This window comes from Lepus europaeus, chromosome 20, assembly GCF_033115175.1.
Source record: "Lepus europaeus isolate LE1 chromosome 20, mLepTim1.pri, whole genome shotgun sequence".
NCBI lineage: Eukaryota > Metazoa > Chordata > Mammalia > Lagomorpha > Leporidae > Lepus > Lepus europaeus.
In genome coordinates this window covers 63,329,012-63,340,684 of record NC_084846.1, presented here as the reverse complement: position 1 = coordinate 63,340,684, position 11,673 = coordinate 63,329,012, and positions in this window count along the sequence as shown.

Below are 11,673 nucleotides of genomic sequence, written 5' to 3'. Positions count from 1 at the left end.
CTCTGTCTGCCTCTCTCTCTAACTCTGACTTTCAAAATAAATAAGCAGATCTTTAAAAAAAAAAATACTAGAGGTGCACTGTGTGGCACAGGGTAGGGGGCTGGTATGTGGTTTGTGGCAGTGGATAGGCGGTGCCCCAACTATCATCTGTCTCTCTTGGGCCCTAGGTGTTCATGGCCTTGTGCTCACAGCTGTTATGGAAACAAGGTGTGGCTGTCTGCCCACATGTGTCAGAAGCCATGGTCGTTTGTGGACAGTTTAATTGCAGGGCAGGCAAGTAGGAGGTCAGAAGTAATGCTCCAATCTGACTCCCTGAACAGGAGTCTTGGAAGTGGTTTTAGGGAGTGGGTAGGAGGGAGCTGGTATGCAGAAATGCTGGCGCACCAGTTCTCCTTGGAGGGGCTTGGAATCAGGCATGCATAGCGCTGTAGTGCTCTGAGTATGTCTTCTTGGAAATCAAGAACTTAAATAAAGCCCATGGTAAAAGAATAGATAGGGGAAATTGAGAAAAGAATGGGGGGAACATAAGAGGTTTTTTGAGTTTGGCAAGTCAGGGGAAACCCAGGATCAAGGCAGTCCAACGTGGTATCCCTGCCCCAGAGGCCAAACGTCTTTAATGTTGCTCATGCTGTAGAAGTTGTTTTATTTAAGTTGTTATTCTTTATTTTTTTAAAAAAGATTTATTTATTTGAAAGAGTTACAAAGAGAGAGATCTTCCATCTGTTTGTTCACTCCCCAAATGGCCACAACGGCTGGAACTAAGTCAATCCGAACAGAGCCAGGAGCTTCTTCCGGGTCTCCCACATGGGTGTAGGGGCCCAAGCACTTGGGCCATCCTCTGCTGCTTTCACAGGCACATTAGCAGGGAGCTGGGTCAGAAGTGGGGCAGCCAGGACTTGAACTGGCGCCCACGTGGAATGAACACTGCAAGCCAGGGCGTTAACCTGCTGTGCCACAGTGGCAGCCCCTGTTATTCTTATTTTTGGCTAGCATGTGGTAATTGTGTATTTTATGGGTACAGTGCAGTATTTCAATACATGTACAACAGTATGAACTAGTTCTTCCCACAGTGGACAGAACACTATTGTGAGCTAGCTACTTCATCTGTGTGTTGCTGCCCCTTACCCCGTGTCCCTCCTGCCCATCACAGTTTTTGACATTGCTCATGTCGCATCTAAGAATCCACTGCCAAATCAAGAAAATTTACTCCCATGGTTCTTCTAAACGTGTTATGGTTTTTTTTGGTTTGTTTGTTTTTTTGTTTTTTACAGGTAGAGTGGTGGATAGTGAGAGAGAGAGACAGAGAGAAAGGTGTTCCTTTTTGCCGTTGGTTCACCCTCCAATGGCCGCTGCGGACGGCGCATCGCGCTGATCCGAAGCCAGGAGCCAGGTGCTTCTCCTGGTCTCCCATGAGGTGCAGGGCCCAAGCACTTGGGCCATCCTCCTCTGCACTCCCTGGCCACAGCAGAGAGCTGGCCTGGAAGAGGGGCAACCGGGACAGAATCCAGCGCCCCAACTGGGACTAGAACCCAGTGTGCCGGCGCCGCAAGGTGGAGGATTAGCCTGTTAAGCCACGGCGCCGGCCCGGGTTATGGTTTTAACTCATTGCTTTGTTGATGGCTTTTAGTTAGCTGTATTTGAGGTGCAGTAGGAGTCCAGCTTCATTCTTTTGCCTGTGGAAGTCCAGCTGTTGTCAACAGCATTTGTGGAAAAGACAACCCTTCCCCATTGAATGGACTTGGCACCTGCATTAGCTTTCCGTGACTCTGATGGAAATACCTGCGAGGGGCATCTTGGGCAGGAAAAGGCTTATTTCATCCTGTAGTTTGGAGGTTCACGGATCAGGCTGCTTCATCAATCTGGTTTCTGGGGACGGCTGGCATTGGTGGAGCAGGTGTGGAAGAACCATCACACGGGGAGCCGGGAAGCAGAGACACAGGACGCATGCCCGGCTTGCATAACCAACCCTTTCACAAGAACCGCGTTCGGAGAGCAAGTCCCATCTCCCACCAGACCCACCGACGAGAGGCCATATTAGATGTAGTTTCCATCCTTAGTCTGTCACCACTAACATAAGGTTATGGAGTTTAAATGGCCACATGACTTTTAGGAATCAAGTCCTGTTGAATCTAGTAGCTTTTTTGAAAATCAGCTCCCCATAGAGGTTGAGTTTATTTCTGGACTCAGTTCTATCGCACTGGTCTGTACGTTTCTCCTTGTGCCAGTACCATGCTGTTTTGATTACTGTCGCTTTGTGGTAAATTCTGAAATTGGCAAGTGTTAAATCTCCAACTCTGTTGTTCTTTTTCATGATTGTTTTGGCTATTCGGCGTCCTCGCAATTCCATGTGGATTTGAAGATTGGCTTTTCCAAATGGAAGAAGCGAAAAAGTTTGTTGGAATTTTGATAGGGATTGTGTTGAATCTGTGGATCACTTTGGGTGTTATTGACATTGTACTGTAGCAAGCCTTCTGGTCCATGAACACAGGCTCTCTCTCTACTTATTTTAGGCCATCATTAATTTCTTTCAGCAGTGTCTCACAGTTTTTACTATAAAGGGTGTCACCTCCTTGAGTAATTTTATTCCTAGATATTTTATTCTTTCCAGTGAATTTGTAAATGGAATTGCACTCCTAATTTCCCTTTGAAATTGTTCATTACTGGTGTATTGAGTTTGGGTGTTGATGTTATCCTACAACTTTTCTGAATTTGATTATGACCTCTAGTCACTTTCTTCTGGATTCTTTGGAATTTTCTGTACAGAGGCATATGTTCTCTGTTTTTTTTTTTTTATTTTTTTTTTTTTATTTTTTATTTTTTTTGACAGGCAGAGTGGACAGTGAGAGAGAGAGAGACAGAGAGAAAGGTCTTCCTTTGCCGTTGGTTCACCCTCTAATGGCCGCCGCGGTAGCGCGCTGCGGCCGGCGCACCGCGCTGTTCCGATGGCAGGAGCCAGGTGCTTATCCTGGTCTCCCATGGGGTGCAGAGCCCAAACACTTGGGCCATCCTCCACTGCACTCCCTGGCCACAGCAGAGAGCTGGCCTGGAAGAGGGGCAACCGGGACAGGATCGGTGCCCCGACCGGGACTAGAACCCGGTGTGCCGGCGCCGCAAGGCGGAGGATTAGCCTGTTGAGCCACGGCGCCGGCCTCTCTGTTTTTAATAGTTGGAACACAGGCCGGTGCTGCGGCTCACTTGGCTAATTCTCCGCCTGCGGTGCCAGCACCCCGGGTTCTAGTCCCGGTTGGGGCGCCAGATTCTGTCCTGGTTACTCCTCTTCCAGTCCGGCTCTCTGCTGTGGCCTGGGAGTGCAGTGGAGGATGGTCCAAGTGCTTAAGCCCTCCACCAGCATGGGAGACCAGGAGAAGCACCTGGCTCCTGGCTTCAGATCTGTGCAGCGCCAGCCACAGCAGCCATTTGGGGGGTGAACAAATGGAAAAGGAAGACCTTTCTCTCTGTCTCTCTCTCACTGTCTAACTCTGCATGTCAAAAAAAAAAAAAAAAAATAGTTGGAGCACAAAAAGCCGGCGCCATGGCTTAACAGGCTAATCCTCCACCTTGCGGCGCCGGCACACTGGATTCTAGTCCCGGTCGGGGTGCCGGATTCTATCCCAGTAGCCCCTCTTCCAGGCCAGCTCTCTGCTATGGCCCGGGAAGGCAGTGGAGGATGTCCCAAGTCCTTGGGCCCTGCACCCACATGGGAAACCAGGAGAAGCACCTGGCTCCTGGCTTCGGATCAGTACGATGTGCCGGCTGCAGCGGCCATTGGAGGGTGAACCAACGGCAAAAAGGAACACCTTTCTCTCTGTCTCTCTCTCTCACTATCCACTCCTCCTGTCAAAAAAAAAGAAAAAAAATAGTTGGAGCACAAAAGATTGACAGGGATATTTCTTTACTTTTTAATGTTTACTTATTTTATTTGTTTGAAAAGCAGAGTTAAAGAGAGAGAGGGAGAGACAGAGAGAGATCTACCATCTGCTGGTTCACTCCCAATGTGGTCACAATGGCTGGAGCTGGGCCAGGCTGAAGCTGGGAGCCAGAAGCTTCTTCAGGTCTCCCACATGGGTGCATGGGCCCAAACATTTGGGCCATCTCCACTGCCTTCCCAGGGACGTTAGCAGGGAGCTGGATGAGAAGTGGAGCAGCTGGGAATTGAACTGGTGCCCATATGGGATGCTGGTGTCAAGGACTATGTTATCTGTGGACAGAAATAATAGTTTTACTTCTTCCTTCACTATGTGGACACCTGCTGTTTCTATTTCTTACACAAGTGCTCTGACTAGAACATCCAGGACAGTGGTGGACAGCAGCGGTAAAACTGGACATGCCTGTCTTGTTCCCTGTTGTCGGGGACTCGGTCTTCCACCACTGAGTATGACACTTGCTGTGGAATTTTCGTCGATGTTCTTTAACACATTAAGGGAGTTCCTATAGATTCCTATTTGAGCACTGATGTTTTCATCATGAAAGGGAGTTGGATCTTGTCAAATTCCTTTTTGCTCATCAGTTGAGATAGTCATGTGTTTCACCCCTTCCTGCTATTAATGTGATGCATTATATTAATTTTATGCTGACCTTACAGGACATTTTTCTGGATGGCCTTGAACTGATCCAATTCTCCACCCGTTGTCACTTGTGGTTCTCAAGAGTGACTGTAGAATGTGTGAGAATGCAGCATCCTGTGATAAGGGGGAACTGGCCAGCAAAGCGAGGCTCTCTTCCAGGCCTCCTGGGAACAGGACATCCTCCAGCGCTTAGCCCAGTGTGTCATGAGGCCCCTGGGACACCAAACCTGGGCACACTGCTTCCCAGGGTCCACAGCTGGGATGCACGTGGGGCAAGTGCAAGCAGAACTCCTGATCAGCTCCCTGAGTCTGGGGAGAGCTGCTTGCCCTTGACCCATGGCTTCTTTTTCCTTTGCTGCCCGTCTGTGGATCATAAACCTGCTCCACTGAGCTTGTGTCTGCGTGTTCTGGTTCACTGGACTCGGGCAGGAGCTCTAAGTGCTCCCAGATGCGGTGGGCTGAAGGGCCAGTGTGCAGTGGGCCTGCCCTGCAGAGCCACCCTTGCTTTCCTGGGACAAAGCCCAGAGTCGTGGTGTGTGGTCATCCCCATAGGCCATCAGGTTTGACTTGCTATATTTTGTTGAGGATTTCGGCATCTATATATAGTCTAAGAGATATTGGTCTAATATTGGGTTTGGTCTTCATCTTGTTAAGTATCAGGATAATGGTGGCCTCATAGAATGAGTTAGGAAGTGGTCCCTCTGTTAAATTTGTTGGAAGAGTTTGTGTTAGTTTTCCATGACTTTAGCTGAAATAACTGAGAGGAGCTTCTTAGGAAAGTGGTTATCAGCTCACAGTTTTGGAGGTTCACTATCCAAGATCAGAGGGCCCCATTGCTTTGGGCATCTGAAGACGTTAGAGGGTAGCAGAGGGTTAGTCACGTGGTGAGCCAGGAAGCAGAGAGACAAGGGGATAAACCTTTCTTCTACCTTCCTGGTGGCCTTTCTTTATAAAGCAATCACAATTTGATCATAGAACCTCAGCCTAGCAACCTAATCCAATCCCCTCACTTCCCAAAGGCTCACCTCCAGATATCATGATTGGATCAAACCTCCCCCAGAATTCATCAACTGTTAACATAAGATTTGGGGGCCAGAACCGCAGCTCACTAGGCTAATCCTCTGCTTGCGGCGCCGGCACCCCAGGTTCTAGTCCCAGTTGGGGTGACGGATTCTGTCCCGGTTGCTCCTCTTCCAGTCCAGCTCTCTGCTGTGACCCAGGAGTGCAGTGGAGGATAGCCCAGGTCCTTGGGCTCTACACCTGCATGGGAGACCAGGAGGAAGTTCTTGCCTCGTGGCTTCGCATTGGCACAGTGCACCAGCCACAACATGCCGGCCATAGTGGCCACTTGGGGGGTGAACCAACGGAGAAAGGAAGACCTTTCTCTCTGTCTCTCTCTCTCTCTCTCTCTACACTGTCTAACTCTGCCTGTCAAAAAAAAAAAAATAAGATTTGGGGTTTAAATATCTGCATGAGTTTTGGGGAGCCAAATCTATTCAAACCATAGCGGAGTTTAAGAAGGACTACTGCTGATGATTTTTTAAATGTTACGTAGATCACCAAGGAAGCTCTCCACGTCTGGACTTTTCTTTGTGTTACTTCAGGAAAGTGATGTAGTTTTAGGAGTTTGTCCATTTCATCTAAATTGTCTCATTTGTCAGTGTGCAGTTATTCACAGTATTCTTTCATCATCATTTAAAAATGTAATATTTATTTCTTTTCATTGTGTTTGAAAGGAAGAGAGACAGAGGCCAGTGCCATGGCTCACTAGGCTAATCCTCTGCCTGTGGCACTGGCACCCGGGGTTCTAGTCCTGGCTGGGGCGCCGGTTCTGTCCAGGTTGCTCCTCTTCCAGTCCAGCTCTCTGCTGTGGCCCGGGAGTGCAGTGGAGGATGGCCCAAGTGCTTGGGCCCTGCACCTGCATGGGAGACCAGGAGGAAGCACCTGGCTCCTGGCTTTGGATCGGCGCAGTGCGCCGGCTGTGGCAGCCATTTGGGGGGTGAACCAACAGAAGGAAGACCTTTCTCTCTGTCTCTCTCTCTCACTGTCTAACTCTGCCTGTCAAAAAAAAAAAGAAAAAAGAAAAAAAGGAAGAGACACAGAAACACAGAGAGAGAGAGAGAGAGAGAGAGAGAGAGAGCGAGCATCAATCTGCTGGTTCATTTCCCAAATGCCTGCACTGCCTGGGTCGGGCTGAAGTTGTGAGTCTGGAACTCCGTCTGGGTCTGTCATATGGGTGGCAGGGACCCAAGTATTGGAACCATCAGCCACTGCCTCCCACAGTATACAGTAACAGGAAGCTGGAATCTGAGCAGAGCCTGGACTCAAACTCAGATACTGGAAAATGGGACGCGGGGCTGCATCGTGGCATAGCAGGTTAAGGCTCTGCCCGCGATGCCAGCATCCCATATGGGTGCCAGTTCAAGACCTGGCTGCTCCACTTCTTGTCCCATTCGCTGCTAATTCACGTGGGAAAGCAGTGAAAGATGGCCCAAGTCCTTGGTCACCTGCACCCACGTGGGAGACCCTCACTTCAGCCTGGCCCAGCCTTAGCTGTTGTAGCCATTTGGGGATTGAACCAGTGGACGGAAGATTCTGTGTCTCCTCTTCTCTCTGTAGCTCTGCCTTTTGAAATAGGGATGTAGGCGTCTTAACTGGTGGGTCAGGTACTCTCCTCCTAGTCATCATTTTTTTTAAAGATTTATTTTATATTTATTTGGAAGAGTTACAGAGAGAGGTAGAGACAGAGAGAAAGGTCTTCCATCTGTTCACTCCCCAGATGGCTGCAACAGCCAGAGCTGCGCCGATCCAAAGCCAGGAGCTAGGAGCTTCTTCTGGGTCTCCCACGTGGGTGCTTTCCCAGGCCACAGCAGAGAGCTGGACTGGGAGAGGAGCAGCCGGTACTAGGTACTAGAACTCGTGCCCGTATGGGATGCTGGTGCTTCAAGCCAGGGCTTTAACCCGCTGCACCACAGCGCTGGCCCCCTAATCATCATTTTTATTTGTTGTAATATTTCCCTGTTGTTGAAATTGTAATACCTCCATGCTCCTTTCTTTCTTTCTTTTTTTTTTTTTTTTTAAACAGGCAGAGTAGACAGAGAGAGAGAGAGACAGAGAGAAAGGTCTTCCTTTTTGCCGTTGGTTCACCCTCCAATGGCCGCTGCGGATGGCACATCTTGCTGATCCAAAGCCAGGAGCCAGGTGCTTCTCCTGGTCTCCTATGCGGGTGCAGGGCCCAAGCACTTGGGCCATCCTCCACTGCCTTCCCGGGCCATAGCAGAGAGCTGGCCTGGAAGAGGGGCAACCAGGATAGAATTCGGCGTCCCAACTGGGACTAGAACCTGGTGTGCCGGCGCCACAAGGCAGAGGATTAGCCTGTTAAGCCACAGCGCCGGCCCTGATTTCTAACTTTAGTTATTTGTGTCTTTTTCTTTGTGTAGCTAAAGGTTTGTCACCTTCGTTAATCTTTTCAAAGAACCACCTTATGCTTTCATCCTCTCTATTACTTCTTTATTCTCCTTTTGCTTCTATTTAATATTTATTATTTTCTTCCTTCTGCCTGTTTGGGGTTTAGTTTGCCTCCCCCACTCCCTCAAGCTGTAGCCTCAGGTTACTGGTTGATACCTTTCTTTTTAACATGTAAACATTCAGAGCTGTCAATTTACCTCCAGTGCAGCCTTTTCTACCTCTGGTGCTCAGTGTGCTTCTTGGTCAAGGTGTGCCTGCTGCGTCCAGCAAGTGTTTACACAGTTTGGTTTTGGGTGCTGGGGACGCAGGCGAGCAGGATGGACAGATGGGGTCGGCTCTGTCATGCAGCTGACAGCAATTAGCTTGTTGGAAATTATAGACAACCTCAATAGAAACAAATAATGACCGGGTCTGGGGTGGGGCGGGGCTCTGTAAAGGGTGATATTTGGGAATGGCGGATCCCTGCGATGAGAATGCCCAGGCCAGAGTGAGCTGTGGCCGTATTTAGGGAGGTTGAGGACAGGGAGTTTCTAAAGGCAACAATGAGAAACAATAATCTGGGCACAGAGATGAATAACCAGGGTGAGTGAGTTGCTGGCCAGATGTTCTTCCAGTGAAGGCTGTGGTGCCCTCCATGCACTGCTGTGGTTCTGGCAGTCTTCTGACAGTTGCTGTAGTTGCTGTCAGGCGATTATTGTAAGAACCCTTTCTCCATGACCTCAGGCGATTATCATTAGAACCCTTTCTTCATGACCTCCTGGCTTGGCTTAATTTTTTTTTAGGGTTAAAACAGTTGACTCCATCTTGATTTGACAGGATACATTCCGCTCACACCATAAAACAGGGTACAGTGATAGAGTGGTGGTTTTTAATTTTTAACATTCTTGTCATTAATGAATGTATTCCTATGATTAGAAAACAAAAGTATACTTAAAGATCTTGTTTGTGGGGCCTTTGCTGTGGTGTAGTGGGTAAAGCTGCTGCCTGCAGCACCAGCATCCCATATGGATGCTGGTTCCAGTCCCGGCTGCTCCACTTCCCATCCGGCTCTCTGCTACGGCCTGGGAAAGCAGTAGAAGATGGCCCAGGTTCTTGGGCCCCTGCACTCCTGTGGGAGACCTGGAAGAAGCGCCTGGATCGTAGCTTAGGATCGGCACAGCTCCAGCTGTTGTGGCTATCTAGGGAGTGAACCAGTGGATGGAAGACCCCTCTCTTTGTAACTCTGCCTTTCAAATAAATAAATATTTTTTAAAAATCTTGTTTGCAAGGTCTCTCACCTCAGGTACAAGCTACCTCCTGCTGTACTGTCCTGCCTCTCTTTTTAGGATTAATACAGACTTGTGGGGTGCTGGATCAATCAGGCATCCTGGACTGAAGCAGAGGTTGGGGGATTTTAGGGGTCTGGATATGACATTTACCAGCCAGGATAGGAGTATTCCTATGTTTTAGCCAGCACAACCAGGTTGGCGTGGATGGGCTGAATAGTCACATTATTTATAAATACCCGTTTCTGCTAGTTTCTTCTGTATCTTTCCAGTCTGCTTATTTGCTTGCTTGATTAAATATTTATTTATTTATTTATTTGAAAGGCAGTGACTGAGAAAGCTCTTCCATCTATTAGTTCACTCTCCAAACGGCTACAACGACCAGGTCGGGGCCAGACTGCAGCCAGTAACCAGGAACTCGATCTGGGTCGCCCATGTACGTAGCAGGGCCAGGGACTTGGCTCTTCTGCTGCTTTCCCAGGCCCATCAGCAGGCAGCTGGATCTGAAGCGGAGTGGCTGGAACTCCGATATCGACCGAAAGTCCACCTGTTCCTCCCACCCCATCCGTGACCTCTTCCCTTTGACTTTCTTCTCTGTATTGACTTTCTTGGCTTCTCTCCCCTCGCCGGCAGACACCAGCCCTTCCTCAGACATCCACGTGACGGGCCGGCCCCCACAAGGGGCTCTGTCACGTGGCACCTTCTCAGGGAGGCTTCTCTGACCCACCTCACCTCACTCACACGGTCCCTTAGTTTCCTGGGGCTACTGTAACAAATGACCACAGATGTGGTGATACATCTACAGACGGTTATTCTCAGAGCCCTGGATGGTAGAAGTCTGGAATCAGGGTGTGGGCGGGGCTCTTGAGACCCTGAGGCTCTGGGAGAGCTTTTGTTCTTTGTCTGGTGGCTGCATCACTCTCCTGTGTGCTTCTGTGGTCACAGTGCCTCCTCCCTCTCTCTCTGTCTCTCTCTCTCTCTTTTAAAAAAAGCTTTCATTGTAGTAAAAAACTCTAACGTAAAATTTATGTTTAAGTTACAGCTCAGTAGTATTAAGTATGTTCACATTGTTGTGAAACAGACCTGCAGAACTTTTCATTTTGCAAATCTGAAACTCTGTAACTACTAACAGTTCCCCACCTGGGGCTGGTGTTATGGTACAGTGGGTTAAGCTGCCACTCGCAGCACTGGAATCCCATATAGGAGTGCTGGTTCGAGTCCTGGCTACTCTGCCTTCTGTTAACGCACTTGGGGAGGCAGCAGATGATGGCTTAAATACTTGGACCCCTGCCACCCATGTGGGAGATCAGGACAGAGTTCCTGGCTCCTGGCTTCAACCTGGCACAGGCCTGGCTGTTGTGGCCATCTGGGGAGTGAAGCAGCAAATGAAGATCTCTCTGTCTCTTCCTCTCTCTGTTTTGCTCTGCCTTTCAAATAAATAAATAAATCTTTTTTTTTTTTTGACAGGCAGAGTGGACAGTGAGAGAGAGAGACAGAGAGAAAGGTCTTCCTTTTTGCCGTTGGTTCACCCTCCAATGGCCACTGCGGCCGGCTCATCGTGCTGATCCGAAGCCAGGAGCCAGGTGCTTCTCCTGGTCTCCCATGGGGTGCAGGGCCCAAGCACTTGGGCCATCCTCCACTGCACTCTCTGGCCACAGCAGAGAGCTGGCCTGGAAGAGGGGCAACCGGGACAGAATCCGGTGCCCCGACCGGGACTAGAACCCCGTGTGCCGGCGCCGCAAGGCGGAGGATTAGCCTGTTGAGCCACGGCGCCGAAATAAATAAATCTTAAAAAGTAAATCCCCATTTCTCCCAGCCTACTAACTACTGTTCTACTTCCTGCTTCTGTGATTTTTCAATACTTTGGATACTCAAAATAAATGGAATCGCTGGTATCTGTCAGACCAGGTTACCTCCCACTGAATCAGGATTCCTCTTGACACCCCTGAAACTCAAAAGGCCCTCACCGTTCTCTTCTGCCCCCCAAAACCTCCCAGGTTTGTTCTTTCTGAACAGGTTCCAGCCATCAAAGCCAGGCTGTTAGATCGCTGTTGCCCAAGTGACTTTTACAGGCTTCACCACCCAGCTGGCCTCCGTGTCCCCGCTCCCCTGACGCTGACATCTGAGTCACACAGCACACAGAGAGGCTTCTGACCTGTAGGTGACACCTGGAACCAAAGTTGCCCTCCTCCCCAGAATTAAAGTTAGACAATGAGTTGAAACAGGAGAGAGAGACAGTGTTAGGCAGTGAGGAGTCGGACAGGTGACATCAGCTGCTGGACTCTTCCTTATACCAGTCCATAGCTGGTCCTGCCTGAGGCTCCAGCAATCAAATACTGCCTTGGAAAGACACCTGTGTCCTGACTTCTTTCCTG